Source organism: Mus musculus, chromosome 14 (genome assembly GCF_000001635.26).
Source record: "Mus musculus strain C57BL/6J chromosome 14, GRCm38.p6 C57BL/6J".
Lineage (NCBI taxonomy): Eukaryota > Metazoa > Chordata > Mammalia > Rodentia > Muridae > Mus > Mus musculus.
This window is the reverse complement of record NC_000080.6, coordinates 80,244,796-80,262,160: the sequence shown is the minus strand read 5'-3', so window position 1 is coordinate 80,262,160 and position 17,365 is coordinate 80,244,796. Positions and strand designations below refer to the sequence as shown.

At 41.7% G+C, this 17,365-nt stretch overlaps 1 long non-coding RNA gene across 1 annotated transcript; it reads right to left on the bottom strand.

Moving 5' to 3' along the window:
* Nucleotides 1-1,224: 1,224 nt before the first annotated feature.
* Gm31776 lies at nt 1,225-17,069 on the bottom strand. The gene is made up of 2 exons (XR_383658.3): nt 16,650-17,069; nt 1,225-1,498 (listed from the first exon to the last, which is right to left on the bottom strand). It is a non-coding gene; the product is annotated as a predicted gene, 31776 (long non-coding RNA).
* Between the last annotated feature and the right edge of the window lie 296 nt (nt 17,070-17,365).

Below are 17,365 nucleotides of genomic sequence, written 5' to 3'. Positions count from 1 at the left end.
AGACCCTGAAGTTCTCAAGGTGCAAGGAGCCAGCACAATGCTGTGTACAAATACGCAACAGAAAAGCTTTGCGCCCCAGATCTCACATACTTAACTATTTGCTGGGGTTTGGCTTCTTTGTCTTACTTCGCTCACTGTGTCGTGCCAGAACCACTGTAAGATTGAAAATCAAACAACAGGGGCTTAGGAGAGAGCTCAGTACAAATGCTGGCCTTGCAAGCCCAGGGACCTGAGTTAGATCCCCGGAATTCATTCTCTCTCTCTCTCTCTCTCTCTCTCTCTCTCTCTCTCTCTCGCTCTCGCTCTCGCTCTCTCTCGCTCTCTCTCGCTCTCTCTCGCTCTCTCTCTCTCACACACACACACACACACACACACACACTCACACACACACACACACACACACACACACACACACACATACAGGAGCTCTGGAGACAGCTCAGTATATAAAATGCTCGTGGCATTAACCATGAGGACCTGGGTGCAAATCCCCAGAACCCACCTAAAATCCAACGAATGGTACATGCCTATAACACTACGGCTCTCTTGGCAACATAGGAGCTGGAGAGCAGAGAACCTCTGCAAAGTCACGGGCCAGTTAACCTCATATACAACAGCCAAAGAGATAGCCTACCTCATACAATGTGGAAGGCAAGGACTAAAACCCTCAGGCCTCTATGGGCATACTGGGGCCATACCTACATTCACACGCAAACACATTCTCACTCTCTCGATTGCTCTTTTTTTCTCTCGCTCTCTCTTCCTCTTTATGTGTGCATGTATGTCTGTTTCTGTCTCTCTCCCTCCCTCTTTCTCTCTGTGTATGTTTCTTTCAATCTTTCTCTGTCTCTCCCTCTCTCTCTCTCTTTCTAAAAATATATACAGGTATGGTGATTCATGTACTTATAATAGTAGACAGAAGAATTCTTGGGGCTTACTAACCAGCCAGCTTAGCCTACATAGAGAGCTCTGAGCCAGTGATAGACCCTATCTCTGACTTCTACATGCACATACTCATGTATAGGCACATATGTATGCATGTACATACACACACACACACACACACACACAAGGTACACAATATGGTAGGCAGACACTATATAATGTGAAAGGCTGAACAAATAGAAAATATCCTTGCTGTGATGTTCTCTCTGGTTAGGAACATGGTGGAGTAAGATGTGGATACACTTGCAAAATAAAAAAAAAATGAAACAAGCAGAAGTATAGAAAGAACAATCTTTTTATTATATCACACATACCCATTAGGGAAGCAGAAAAACAAAAGGAGCTGCCCTGAGACCCACAGGAAACATTCCACTAGGAAGGGGGGTTAAATGGCCTTTTCCAAAAGAAGCTGAGAGAGAGAAAGGGAGGGGAGGGAGAGAAGTACAGAGATACAGCTCCTCGCTTCAGTTGTGCAGGAGATGTAGTTTCCAGTCCTGCAATCCCTTCTCTCTTCTGCCGATTGAGGCTTTTCCTCCACTATTTCACAGTTTGCCTGTAAAACCAGCACAGTGTGGCCATCATTAAAAATCCCATGACTAGAGGCTGCAATGAGACGCTGATTGTTCCATTAAGCAACAGATTTCATAAACAAATGCAGTTCACTCTGCCTGCCGCCTGACATCGAGGTCTGACGAACACCACTGAAAACAATTTATCTGCAAACATTCTACTTCCAGTTTCAGATTCCTGAGAGCTCCCCCCCCCCCCCCACTTAAGTCCTGACAAAATAGATGTGTAAGCGGCTTGCTGCAAGCACCCAGGAGTTAACGAGCCCCCCACTCGTCTACTACCCACACCCACTCTCAGAGAACCTCTGAGGGTCTCTGTTACTGTTACAAAGTCACCAGTGCAACCAACCGGAGCTGTGGCCTCCCGAGAAATGACGGATTTAAAGGAAGAAACACTGTGAACTTGCTGGAGGCGAGTTATTTTAATATAATGCCGAGATGACAGCTCTCCACATTTAATCATCAAACTCCTGGTTTTTTTTTTTTCTTTTTTCTTTTTTTCTTTTTTTTTTTTTTTTTTTTTTTTTTTTTTTTTTTTTTTTTTTTGCTACAACATTAGAATTTCTCACAATTGGGGGGAAAAAATGTTTCTTTTCCATCCGTGCCTGACAGTTGCATAGTTGCAGGAAATGTCTGTAAACTTTTTCAATTATTTTTAATAAAATGTAAGTTATTGTCTACATAAGCCCCTCGTTTTCCTCTGCCACCACCCATGGGAAGTGAAGCAGCCACTCCTGCTCTTACGCAAGGCCTCTGTGGCTTTGTCATCTTTACCACTCAGAAGGCTGCTTCTGTCTTTGTCACTTGTATTATGACCATTTCCTTTCTTAATAGTGTCTGTAATCAGTACCTGTCAGAGAAGCTGTGCATTTGATTATCTAGGCCTCGAGTGGGCTGACACAGCTTGGCTGGCTCCCAGTCAGGAGCACAAACACATCTCAAGGTTTGGAAGTCATTAGAACGGACATTTGCATAAGGTCCCCTAAGATAAGTCTGGACTGTTCTCATTTGTCTTTCTCTGTAACAGATCAGAAGCTGACAAATAAAGTTATTTCATATCTCAATTAAAGACATATGCCAGGCACAGAAGTGCACACCTTTAATCCCAGAACCTGGCAGGCAGAGGCAGGTAGATCTCTATGAGTTTATCGCCAGCCTGGTTTACATAGAGTTCTAGGACAGTCAGCTCCAGGCTACTGTCTGTAGCCCTGTAGCTGGTTAGAAACCCTGTCTCTAAACGCAAATGAACAAAAGCAACCAAGCAAAGAGGGACAAGGTCTCTGACTGCAGACAAAACTGCAAAAGCAAAGGCAATCGATATGGAAAACTATGGAATCTCTCAAGAGCAGTCTGCGGGGAGGGAAATACACAGTGCAATGTCACACTTTCTGTAGCCACACCCAACACACAAGGTACCCCGTTTCTTCCTCGAGGAAAGTTTCAAAAAGTATCTGCTGTCTTGAAACCCTATGGACATAAAATTAAATAATATTTGGGTCATTCTCAAAAGAAGTTAAGAGTGTAACGGAGTAAATGGATGCGTTAATGAATAATGTGAGAATTTGAGCACAATGTGAAAGGCAACCCAGTCCAGAAAAGTTCTGAATGTGTGATGATTTATATATGCTTGGCGCAGGAGTAGGTGTGTCACTGTTGGCATGGACTTTAAGATCCTCGTCCTAGCTGCCTGGAAGCCAGTCTTCTCCTAGCAGCCTTCAGGTGAAGATTTAGAACTCTTCTCTCCTCCTGCAACATACCTACCTAGATGCTGCTATATTTCTGCCCTGGTGATAATGGACTGAACCTCTGAACCTGTAAGACAGCCCCAATTAAATGTTGTCCTTATAAGAGTTGCCTTAGTCATGGTATCTTTTCGCATCAGTAAAGCCCTAACTAAGACAGAGTGGCATGGAAATATTTCCATGAGTGGATCACACTAAAGTTAAGGAGGGACTCTGAGATGATAGATCCAGGTGCATAGGCAGAGAAGTGACAGGGATCTCAGGGTACACACAAAACTGAACAAGCAAAGACAATAGGTATGCAAAAACATACAGAAGTTCTCGAGAGCAGTCTCTGTGGGGGTAAAGTGAGGATAGGTCCATGAATGGAAGAAGCATCATTGAGTAAACTGAGCATCTGCCAAGTTGTGTATTTGATCCCACAAGTGCAAAAAGTAGATGTGGTCGTACGTGCCTTAAATCCAAGCATGTGTGAGGTGAAAAAAGGAGAATCATAAAGTCAAGGTCGTCCTAAACCACAGAGTAAGGGTCACTAAAACCTGGAACACATGAGAGACATCTTTTGAAAATATAATAATAAAATTTAAAGGAAGATAAGTCTGGATATAGATAGCTTTAGTGTCTGTCTAGCTGCTGCAGGTATGGTCCAAAATATGATGATGTTATAGAGAATCCATTAGAGGGGACCACTAAGATTCCGTTTATAGCCAATTGAAAGGTCTTGTTTGTCTGTCTGTTTTTCCAGTTGGCAGGGGGGGGGGGTTTTACACAAGGAAAAGGTTTAACAGAAGTCAAGATAAGCAGTTATCAGAAGGGGGGTTCTGGGTTAGCTGGAGATGAGGGTTCTGCACAACATGCAATTTAACAGAAGCTAAGATAAACTACCTGGGGCACCTTGACCTCGAGTTCCTAGAATAGAATCAGGTCATTTTCCATAGGGCTTCTCATCAAGGAGATCAAATTCCAGTCAAACCTAAACTGACCTCAGCAAGAATACAAGATGGAGGAACCTCTGTGCCGTCTTTGCACTTTGCACTGCATTTTACTCTTGAAAGAGAAAACTGGACAAACCAGCCTATTCCATGACTCCTGTTACATAATTCCTCATCTTCCTATCAGCACTTGGTCCACCTTTATGCACAGCCTTCTCTATTGGGTTTTCCCTAGGTATCGTTTATTAACTGGAGTACGGGTCTCAGTGAGAACCAGACCATGATTAATAGCCTTTCCCTGTCATCTGCAAAAAAAAAAAAAAAAAGGCTGAAATGCATTCTACTTGAAACATGATGAACCACAGCCAAAGAACCAGTGTATGTGTGTCTCGAGAGCCACCACCTCCTTCTCATCTAATTTGCACCCATTTGTGAGGTGTTAAAGCTAGAGCTGGAGAACTGATACTCTCGATAATAGCCAGAGGCATTTTGCAGACCTGGATTGGCTTTGGGATTGTACTATGGGTAAATAATTAGTGTTTCTCTCCAGTAATCTGTGTTCCAAAACTTCACATGCCAGAGACAACAAATAAAGAACGGTCCTGTCCTATCTAGGAAAAGCCTGGAGAGACCAGCACCCAAGATGCATGGACGCATGTGTCTGACACAGGGCACTTCTCCCAGCACCATGGACAGTGTCCATGGGCTAGCTCCCTAGTGCTGCCCTCCTGAAATGTCTCAGCTGACTGCCTCTTTATAAAGGTAAAGTATTGTTCCCAGCAAAACGGAAGCTTGTTTCTTAGCCAAGTGTGTGATCCAATTTTGCAGCCACTAGCACCTGTGCTATCTTTGCAACCTTGCTTCCTTCTCTTTCAATGTGCTAAATTGAGATACAAATGCAGCTGAAACGGATTCAAATTCTTTTTACAAGCTCTACACTTCAAAAGGAAAAAGAAGGGGAAAATATCTCTTGAAAATACTATTTATTCTACCACTGTTCAGTGTAACCACCACCATGCCTTCTCTCCGCAGGTTCCAAATGAAAAATTTTGAGGGCTATTGAACACACTGCAAGTTTTCAGAGCAGATCGGTGGAAAGTTACTTAGCACAGTTGTCTCTGTAATTGTGACACATTAGAGAAGTGTGTGATGTTCTGAGGCCCTCAGCCTAGCACTTGCCTGGGTGGTGGGTTAGCCCGGAGGTTAGGATTCTGCACCACAAACCATTAACACCAGCAGGGAGATGACTGTCTGATAGTCACATCCCCAGCTGGGTTCTGTAGCTTAATCCTATTTGGTTTAATGGATTTGTTTCCTGAATCAGATGGTCACGAATAGAAAGGGGATAAAAACAGTACCACAGTGATGCCTTTGAACTGACCTGGTGCTCCTATCAAGTGCACTGTTTCTCCTGACCATGTGTGTGTAGGGGGGGAGGGGTGTTTGTGTGTACCTCCAAAGAGCTTCTCTTCAGGGTATGAAATTCCTCCAGGATCCTTAGCCCATACACAGATAGATTCCTCTCTACCATCTTCATTATCTCTTCAGTCACACCCACTTGTACACTTTAACATCATGATCCAAATCCATCAAAGCCCTGGGCATTAAAGAGACTTAAGAATTTTTAACAAATGCATTTTTGCATTTAGCTTTTCATTCTGTTACACGTATACAAATGGCCTTGTGCATTTTAAATTTGGTTTTGAAATTCGCATAGGGTGGAATGACAAAATGATACAACATTAACATAACCCAACCCTATCTGTGTGCTGGAAGATAATGAATGCACAACTTGTTACTGTTTCTTGCTTCAGAATAGCCCTTCGAAGTTACCTGTTGTCTTAGTTAGGGTTTTACTGCTGTAAACAGACACCATGACCTAGGCAACTCTTATAAGGACAACATTTAATTCAGAGATTCAGTCCATTATCATCAATACAAGAGCATGGCAGTATCCAGGCAGGCATGGTACAGGAGGAGCTGAGAGTTCTACATCTTCATCTGAAGGCTGCTAGTGGAAGACTAACTTCTAGGCAGCTAGTGTGACGGTCTTAAGCCCATACCCACAGGGACACACCTACTCCACCAAGGCCACACCTCCTAGTAGTGCCACTCCTTGGACCGAGCATATAAAAACCACCACACCTGTGATTATTATGTCCATTGTGCAGACAACCAACTGAGACAGACAAAGAAAATTATTAAGTAGGCATTAAGGAGTGCCAGGCCATATATATTACTAAAATAACATAATAGTGGGCAGATAAGGCCTGGAAATTCCCTATGGGATAGAAGAACTCAGATTTTAGAATCAGAAAGACATGAGTTAAAATCCCAGTGTTATCATTTGCTAGCTGTGAAACATCACTTCATTTTCTAAACATGACTAGGACTTAACAATATTGTACCACCAGATGATTGTTTTTAGAACTGAAAATGGAAAAGACTACCTGACAGACTTAATAGAAAACGGGACCTCAACATGCCTTCCCCTTTCTTTCTGCCACCCAGACCAGTTACACAACTCTTAAGCCACATGGTATCTGGTGAATTGCTTGTGGCAATTTGGTATCATTCTTCTGGCAGTTTTAGATTTCATTACCGCAATACATAAATAAAAGAATTAGGTCAATATCCTTCTGATTATTCCTACCCAGGAAGGATACTAAGTAAGGTTTCATATTGCCAAAATGCTCAGAGTGCTTGTTGGTGAATAAAAAATATTTATTAAAAAATAAAAACCTTATGGAACTGAGTAATGGAATAATTTGGCTATAAATTATTCTCCCTTAGTTCAGAAAATTGTGAATCAAGACTATCATTTTTTTGTTTTACTCTTTGACATCACACACATAATATACTGAGTTTTTGGTCCTTTCTAACGCTCCTCCATTACCATTCTCAACCATCATGCCTAGAAACTCTTCTTCTCACCAATTGCTCCTCCCATGTATGGTTCTAAACTCACTGAGTTTAATTTTGATTTCTTGCATGAGCGCGAGTCGAGGGTTATGTACTAGAACAGAAGCAACTCAGCAGTGTCAGCCATTACTGTCCACAGTCCCTCAGTGAAAATGGGACCTCAGGAGCCCCTTCTCAGCACACGCTGAGATGGTGATGGGCCCAGTCTAGCACTGATCTTACACAGGCAACCACAGTTGTGGCCAGCTCACGAGTGCAATGGAGGTGTGGGTCAAGAACACAGTGCTTCCCTGGAATCCTCAGTCTTTAACCCTCCTGGGGTTTTTGTTGTTGTTGTTTGTTTATTTGTTTGTTTTTGTTTTTCTCCCTTTTTCTTTGGTTCTCTGCATCTTCAAATGTGGCACAGATGTCCCTTTCATGACTAAGCAAGTCCCAGTCACATGGACTCCATACTTCTACCAGTAGTTAGGTTCCTATTTTAAGCAGTGCCCACTGTAAGAAGATGAAGGCTTAGAGCAGCACAGTCTATGGGTATAAATGTAAGTGTTTAGAAGACAGGTTGACAGATGTGCATTAAGCAAAGTCACTGTAGTAGATTCTCTCCTACACCTTTGATCTTTCCAGGCATTGGCTCCTGGCCAGGTTTCCATTACAGGACATGATTTCCTGCTATGAAACAATCCTCAAATCTAATCTTGAAGTTAAGTTACTCCCCGACCCCTTACCCTGCATAAGACCCATGGCCACTGCTTTGCTGGTGACTCACCTTTCCAGACATGCCATTATTGTCATGCTGAAGCCCCAACCTGGATAGGATCATTCATGAGCCTTTCTTCCCCAGCACTTTGCTTATCACCTACTGGCATCATGAAAGCCAGCCATCAGGGAGGAGACTTCTAGCTCAGATCCAGCCTGATTTCTCAATGTTCTGTAACTTGAGCAATACGGTCTTGTGATCCAGAGGAACACCTCTTAAAATAGAATGCACTACCTAGCAAAGTAATGAGCCCTTATCACGGGATATATTCAGGCAACTGTAGATAACCAGCTGTGAGGATCACTGCAAAGGGGATTAATGCAGGGGCTGAGGAGGTCATGGGATCAGTGATTTCCAAACTGCTTTTAGAGACAGAACATAAAAAAAAGCAATAGCCAAGCTACACGAGGTGAAAAAAGGCAGGATGCTCAGATTTATCTATGAGGCCCTAAGGGATCTTTGTGAAGTCTCAAGTCTCCACAGAACTGTTTCTTATTATAAACTGACCAGGACATCTTTTCTTTGCTTTATAAAATTATTTTTAAGGTTATAAAATAATTAGTTTCCCCCTCCAAACAATCCTGTATACACCCACTTCTTCTCTTTCAAACTCATGACCTGCTTTTTTAAAATTAACTGTTTTCACAAACATGTACAAATATCTAAATACAACATGTTCAGTCTGTATAATGTTATGCATATGTATGTTTTCAGTGCTGACCATTGGTATTGCGCAACCAACTGACAATGTTATTCCTGGGAAGACTATTTCTCCTGATATCTGTTGTGGGTTGGCCTGGTGCTGTTTGCATTCTGATGTTAATTCTGCTTCCTCAGGAGGGGTTGCTATCTCAGGTGGTCGCCTGTGAACCTTCTCCCCATTTTAACTGGTCTATAAAGACTAGAGCCTGTGATTGGGCAGTGGAGGGGAAAGGTGGAACTGGAGGTTTGAGAGTGGGGGCAGGAGAGAGGAAGAAGAGGACGAAAGGGGAAGGAGAATGGATGGGTGGATGGAGGAAGAGGAGGAAGAAGAAGACATGATGGATCAAAACCACGTGGCCAGGAGAAATCACAAATAGCAAGAGGTCTTATAGCTGGGATATAAATTAGAGTAGTGTTAGATCTGCCCATTATAGGCATATAGCTTATAATTATAATAACTGGGCTGTGTATTTTTATATGGGCTCACTGCAGTTGGAAATGACAACAGGTTTCAGCACTCCTTAGTAGCCTGTAGTCTTTGTGTAGGGTTGATGCCTCCTGAGCATTCCCCTGTGCCTGTTAACATGTCTGTTGGTTTCAGCCTTGTTCGGCTCACATTTTAGGCAGTCATGTTGGTGAGACTTTATGGATGTTACTATATAGTGTTTGAGAGTGTAAGCTTAGAGGAATATACCCTGTGGTATATATTTGGTAGCCTAAATAAGGTGAATCAGAACTGATCCAGTTGTAGCCACAGTGGTTATCTTGGAAACAAGGGGGAAAGTGAGGAATGGTGCTGGAGAAAGAACATGATAAATGATACCGTATGGTAACTTCTACACACAGGTGGAGGAGCAGTCAGCTTCTAAGAACTCCTGCTTGAGTCCAAGCAAATACAAGCTTTACATCCAGAGGTCTAACTAGGCCAGCAGTTTAAAAAGTTGAAGAATGGAATGTAGACTACACCTACAACTAAATATTTTAGAGTGTACTCCATAGGAAAGTGATGGCCTGGAGTCGGGCTGCTCATAACAGCAGGCAGTAATAAAGTGAAAGAGAACAGTGGTGAGCGTTATGGCAGGATGGTCCATGGAAACTCATGCCTCAGGGTTAGATTCTGTACAACTACCAGCAGATAAACTCAGATTCTTCTGTACCTTTTAAATTAACCCTTTCTTATAAGGGGGTTCCTCTTTCTTCTCACGTCAGGCAACATTGTGGATCATGTGATTCCAAGACCTCAACTTAAACTACACAATCTAGTGAGTTTAAATCATAATAAATGGAACAGTGCAGAAAGCAGTGCATGTGAATATATGTGCATATCACAGGATCAAAGGAAAGGCAGCCAAACATATAAGCCAATTATTCTGCCTTGAGCTTTGAGAAGTTACTCTCAAGAAATCTCAGTCCAAAACTGGGTCACGAAGAGAGTGGCTGCCACAACAATTCACTTCTGAGCCCTGTAGACTCTGTTACAGCTGTACAGCAGAAGGAACGAGTCCCAGATGAAAGCTGCACACGTATGTACTTGATTAGTAGCACATTGCCATGGGAAGAGCCCCAGCTGCAAGGAAGTCTGGCAGATGAGATTATTAGAGCAATCATGTCTTCCCTAGGACAAGAAGACAGTTCTAGAAGAGGGGACAGAGTGAATTCAGAATAAGCTGATGCTTGGAGTCCTTAACTGAAATAAAACAAAATAAGAAAGCAAAGAAGACACTGTTCTCTTAGCCACACTTACATAAAGTATCCACCTATCAGTTAGTGGCAAGGGATGGGAAGAACAACAGAGAGGTGTTAGTGACTGCATCCAGCTGGTTAGTGCTCAAATTTTGACCATAAACTAAGTATTTCTTTATAGAATGCAGGAGTTTTAATTCTCATCTTATTTCTTCCCTACCATTATAGGACTCTTAATTGACAGTATCCTTCCATGATGGTGAATTTGGCAAGAAAGGGCCTTTGGAGTCAGAAAGTGCATGATCTGAGTCACACCTTCAGAACTTAGAGAAACCTTCTAGAATTTGGATTTCCTCTTCTGTTAAAATGGAAGTGCTGTTGCTAACCATGCCAGGACTTTGTGATTGCTAACGGGGATCATGACAATTTTTTAGAAACTGTTTGGAAAGAGCAAATTCTCAATAATTAGCTTTATGTTAATAAGGATTCCTAAGTAGCTGCATGGTTTTGTGGCTCCATGTAAATCAGCATCCCTAGGAAGTGATGCTGCAATTAAACCTCTCCCCAGATGAGTGGGTTCCTAGTTGAAAAACAGCCTCGTTGTCCAAGGTGAAAAGCTTAAGGTAGCTTAAGATCTTTAGATAACAGAGTACAAATAACCCTTTCATAGTATTCACTAATGTGTCAGGAGTTCAAGTATAAACCTCTGCCAGGTCATATGCTTCAAAAACACAAGGCCCTTGGTTTGATATCTGGTATAATAAATAATAATAGTAATAATTAACAATTAATGTCAAAGTAGCCTCATTAAAATTTAGTAGTGACCCCAACAAAAGCTTAGTCCCCAGGGAAACACACAGTAGGACAAAGTAGAATTACAAGAGGTTGTACTGTGAACTTGAACTCATGTAAAACCAAAGGAGAAAAAAAGTTAGGGCAAGCGAAGCCTTCGGACACTAGTGCACATTTGAACCCTGAGATAGAAAAGCAGAGAGGAAGAGGACTGACGAGAGAGCAGCACAAGCCACAGTACAGTCCTGATGTGCACTGACACACAAGAAGCCAGAGGAGAGATTTCTTGTTAGAAGGATATTTTCTGTTGAGGGTGGCTAGTCTTTGACAAAGTTGGAACCTGCTGTTCCTCCCTCAGCTAAGGCCACCTAAGAATCTGGTTCCATTTTTCCAAGCTAAGGTGGATTCTGTTGGCACGAATACTGGACACTGGTCCAATGACCATATCCCTAGCAGCTGAAGGTCAATTCTTTCTTGAAGAGTAATCCAAGTATCCCACATCCATGATGGAAAAATGAGAGCAACTGAGAACTACTCAGTCACCCCTTAGACAAACACTAACTTATTCAATCTCTGTCACATGAGAACTGAAGATTGAGAGTATTTTGTCTTTTTCCCATCTAGTAAATGCTGTGTTTACTCTGTTTTAGGCTCTTGTCTAAGAACGGACTATGACATTATTGTGTCATATGTTTTATCTCATATGTGGACTTAATGTGTGTGTGCATGTGTGTGTGTGTGTGTGTGTGTGTGTGTGTGTGTGTATACACATAAATGATATGAAAGCAGAAAAATGAGAACCAGCAAGAAGTGACATAAGAAAGGGTACTAGAAAGTGGGTGCAATGGAATGAACATGTCACAATGAGAGCCACTGTTGTGTATACTAACTGAAATTTGATAACAATTATGAACAATCCTTGCTCTTGTGAGGCTTACATTTTCTAATGAGGAATCAGAAAAGCAAATGAGACATTATGACAAGTGTTATGGTAAGCAGGGCTTACCACCCACATCCTGGCAAGTGTGTTCAATTACATAACTTCAAATTGGGTGAGAAAGCCTTCTGGAAGAGGGGATTATCCACGCAAAGATATCAACATGCAGATTCTTGGAGAGGCTTGTTTGAGGCATAAGCAACAGCTAGCATAAATTTCTAAAATGAGAATAAATGTAGATGGGAATCTAAAGATTATGAACTCAAGAAGACAGAGGAGCTCAAATTAAAGCCAAATGCTGCATCTAGACTGTTAGCTTCAATAACAGGGCTCTACGAATTCATCTCTTAGAACACAAAAAGTTGCCTGTCAATTAGCGAAGGGACATATTCTTTTGAATACAAAAAAGATATAATAAATACTTGTAATGATAGTCACATTTTGAGCATTGCAGTATGCTTTACACCCCCTTCTCTTTATATTGCTTTTCATGATAGAAGTCCAGGTGAATGAAAGGAGCCATGACATAACAAAGGAGCCGTAAGAGAAGCCACTGATAAATGAAGACTTGCACATCTGAATCGAAGCATCTCCAAGAATCTCTGATTGAAAAGAGTAGAGCCTCTAGAGTAAGGGAGAAAAGGTCAAGTGTGTGCAGGTATGCAGGCTAGATGGGAAGGAAAATATCTCTTGTAATCACTACAAGAATGGGGTTGGAGCAAGCTTTTGAAATGCAGAGGCCCTGCTGACATGAAAGTCAGGAAAATCTATCTTGGTGGCTACTGTAGCCGATTTGAAGTTGTTCCTAACTAAGTCAATCCAGCTAATGATGACACTTCTCTTTTCAACAGCAGTGGCCCAGATTTCTTTTCAACCCTTTTCCAAGATGTAAGAATCTTAACTCCCGTGAGCTCTGGTTCCCCGTCACAGAGGATTATGAATTCTGATCCCCTTACAATTTGGAACTTCAGTGAAGCCTTCTCAGGTGTCGCCCCTTTCACCCAGCACAGACTTGATGCCTTTCAGATTAGCTTTGGTGATAAATCTGATTTCAAAGAACACTGAACCCAAGCACTTGGTAATGTATTTCAGTACTTTTACTAATGGCTTTAGAGAGCTTATTAATTTATGTTTCACTGTATATTAAGTTATCCTCCTTCAGTTCACCTGCCTCATTGTGAGAACATTTTTCATATTTCAGATCAGGGCACCAAACAGTAGAACTAAATGGATGAGATCATTTTAAATATTATGCAGATACCCACGCAGGTCAGGTATTTTAATATTTTTCTCATCTCTAATTTATTTCTGTACTTGTTGAATGTGGCTTCTCATGTGTCCTTTTAAGTACCTTCTTAGTTTTAATGACATTTTAGAAAATTATTTGAGTATGTTCTGTGTGGAGTTTTTGTATAATAGGAAAAGGCCATGAGGTAATGAAGTAGAAATTATTCTGCTGTGGTATTTCTAACACATTAAGGCCCAGAACCCCTCCACCAGTATGTTCACTCACTTTGAACAAGTCAGTCAGCCCCCATGGGAAATGGGACTCTGGGTGTCCATCTCTCCATCAGCCACTCAACTCCCCCAACACAAGTTCCATTTCTCCATCTCTTTTGCACTTTCCAGCTACTTCCACATCTGTTCTGCCTGCAGTTCCTCTAGATCTCATACGTTTCCAGCTCCTCTCCCATAATTACCTCCCTCATGGTTTCTTTCCCAGCTCCCTCCTAGGCCCTACTTCATATTTTACCCTCCATCCTAATGGCAGCTACAGTCCTTTATGTAGTCTTCCCACCACAACTATCTGCTTCTACAATCTGCACTCAAGCTCAGTAGCAACCTTTCAGATGCCAAGATTTCCTTGGCTTGACAGTCCAAACTCACTGGCTGGACCAAAGTTGAGAATCGTGCATACAAGGTATGAGACGGAAAAACCTTTGGCTAATTTCTTTCTAGGCATTTTGGCTTCTATTTAATTGACAAAAGCAAAAGGAAGAAAATGAGACATTGGTATTGGTGCTCCTGCAACAGAGGAGAAAATAAAGTCGGGGAAGCAGTACAGCAAGCTCCGGATAACTCTGAAATGATTGAGAGAGGAGTTTAGCAAGTAAATTGAAGGGTAGCCAAAAAATTCAGCAAGATTGTCATGTAAGAAATGTATTTTTGTGTGGTCTGTCTTCCTCTCTCTGTCTTTCCATCTCTTTCTATGTCTGTCTGTCTCTCTCTCTCTCTCTCTCTCTCTCTCTCTCTCTCTCTCCCCATATACCCTCCCCCTTTTCCCCCTCTCTCTTTCTGCACACATACACACATGCACACACATTCAATAGAGAACACAAGCTGACTATATTGTTCCATTTCTAATCTCAGACCACAAGACAGACTTGGCACTTTGAGAGGGAAACATGGCCACCAGCCAAATTCCCTGGCACAGGCAATGGATGTGCTTATGGAGCGCATAGTCAGCAGTACCAAGCTCAAAGACTCTCAGTGAAAATACCAGAGTAGACAAACAGGAGCAACTTATCCTGAGTCCAGTTAAGACACATGGCTGCAGAAGAAGGGGAACTCCAGATATTCCTACAAGAGACTTACGTAAAGGGTTGTGTGGGGTGCTGACTCATGTGGAACATTCTAGTACTAACGACCCCATTACACTCACCAATGCTTGAGACTTGAGAAAGTCTCATGCCAACAACATCTCTATGTATTAATGTGGATAATTAACCTCTGTTCCAAGTCCCTGGAGCCCTCTGCTTGAGCAGTTCTTCAGTCTTGTCCCTTTCTATTCCTTCTCTGATAGAGTGTGTGTGTTCTTCAATTTACAAGACCTACTTCTACTATTAACTCCTCCATTAAGCCTTTCTTCATCCTCATCTTTACACTTGAAAATGGTGTCTGGCCTCAGCCAGACATTCTCCTTGCTGTACTGGTAGCATGTGGTAAATACATCACAATTCCTAATTGTACTGTCAGTTGTGCTTCTATGTGTATAGGGGGAGGAGGGAGTCTTTCAACTAGGTTGATAGGCACTGGATAGGTTTTATTATATGCAGACAGGACAAAGTGACACTTGACCACCTGATCTTTCTGATTTTCTATCATACTCCTAGACATAGACCAGGTTAGGCCCTTCTCCTCTTTGCTTTTATACTGTCTGTATGCTTACTTTGATGTGTACAACGGTGATTCTGATCTTTCATCTTGGATCTGACTGTACACACCCAAAACTGCTAATTAAAAAATGAAGAGATGTAAATGACCCCAGTGAAAATGGACAGAGAATAGGTAATTAACATGCAGTGAATATATACAATGGAATGTGACTTTACATTAAAAAATAAAGGAAATTCTAGCACATACTATATGGTGGGTGAATGTTGAGAACATTTTGCCAAGTGAAACAAACCAGTCATGATAAGCATACTGCTCAACTCCATGTCTATGATGTATCTAGTAGAGTCAGCCTCATAGGGACAAGGTAAAGAAAGGAGATGAGGGAGTTGGGTAGTGGGCTCAATCTCAGCTTTGCCAGATGAAGAGTTCTGATTGTGGTTACAATAATGTACTTGGGACTATTGAAATACATACTTAACAGGAGTTGTGACAACAAATTAAAAACAAAAACATATATCAGTTACCAAAAAGAGTACAGGAGTAAAACCTAGCTCTGAAACTCCAGTCATTGTCAAGGGAAAGGTGAAGAAGTAAGAAGTCGAAACCTCAGTCCCCTTGGTATCTTCTCTCTCAGTTGAGGTAAAAGGCCTGGCCAAGGGCACGTGTGTTTCTATGGGAGAAGGCTTGCATCTCAGCAAGGGCAGGTACAAAGCACTCTACAGGGGAGAGTGACTCAGTGGTGCCCAGTGTGCTTCATTTTCCTAAGTGAGAATCAGTCACTATGAGACCAAGTGCTCAATGTGGTTTTTTTTTTCTGTTCTTTCTTTTAAGACAATTGTTTCAAGAAGAGCATTTCCCTCTCTTGCTTTTAGTAATTAACGAGACTGTATCATGATCAAGTCACTTAACCTATACGGATCTCCATTTCTCACAGTTAAATCAGATGGGCAGGATTCAACGGCATCCAGTTTTCTTCCAAACCATAAACTCATGATTTTATGCTGAATTATAGTATTTCCACTCCTTTCCTGCCACCTACTCACCCTTTACCACCATGCACAATACAATTTGATATACTTTTCCTCCTTTCAATGTTTGAAAATTTCAAGTAAATTATGTCATTAAATGGGCTCTTTCTGCATTATGAAGGCTATATTTTCAAAATCTAACATATACTATTTCCACTAATACAACTATATATTTTCCTTCAATTTAAATTGTAAAGAAAAACACAAAATTATCTCCTTGTTCTGTTCCTCATATTCAACAGTCACCAACCACCTCATTACTCTGGAAACTTCCTTCAAGAAAACTGAAGAGCGTGATAAGGTGAAATGTTTTCTTCCTAAACTCACTTTAAGCTTGAAAGGAAATAAATTGCACAAAGACAGCCTTTCACTTATGGAAGCTTCTGTTTTGAACATCTTGCAACAGGAAAAACAACATTAAAACTAAAACTCTCTAGAAAAGAATAAAAGCAGTCTATCTCTTAGTGATAAGGTCTAGTGGGAAACAAGATGGGACCAGACGAGTTGAGTCAAGACTTCTTACCTTTTTCTTGTTTAAAGATAAAAGATGTATCCATCGGGGCTAGGTTCTGCAGCTCTGAGTTTTCAAAGGTTATGGTTTTCTGGAAGTAGTCTCCACCTGTGGCAAAGAAAATTTTCCTTGATGAGGGATAACATTTATACTTATCTATGGCTAAAGGACAGATGTTTATAAATTGTTATTAGGGATTCAGACACTGTGCCCTTAGAGTGTCAATAGCATGACTTCCCAAAGGTGAGCTGAAAAATGGACATGCCAAAGTGGATAGGGAAAAGCCCATAAGGCCTCATCAACAAAGAGCTAGCTCTAGGCAAGTGAGGAAAGGTGGGAGCGGGGGAGGTGATATTCCCCAGGAAACAGCACACCAATTGGTTGTCCAGTGCCAGACACTCAGTCATAACACACACACACACACACACACACACACACACACACACATACACACACACAAGTAACAGTATACAGACTGTACAGGTTATATTTAGGAAAATATACATATGTGCATGCAATAACAACTAATGAAAACAAGAGGCCATGAATTTGAAGAAGAGGGGGGGGGGGGTATATGGGAGAACTTGAAGGGAAGAAAGAGAAGTGAGAAATGGTGTAATAAAATAAAATAAAACAGATGGCAGTGAGCAGAGTTTTGGCATTCGTCATCTGCATACAGGAACAGCCCAATCTGCTGCTCCTGGCTGTTCCTCTGAGGGTGGGCTGGG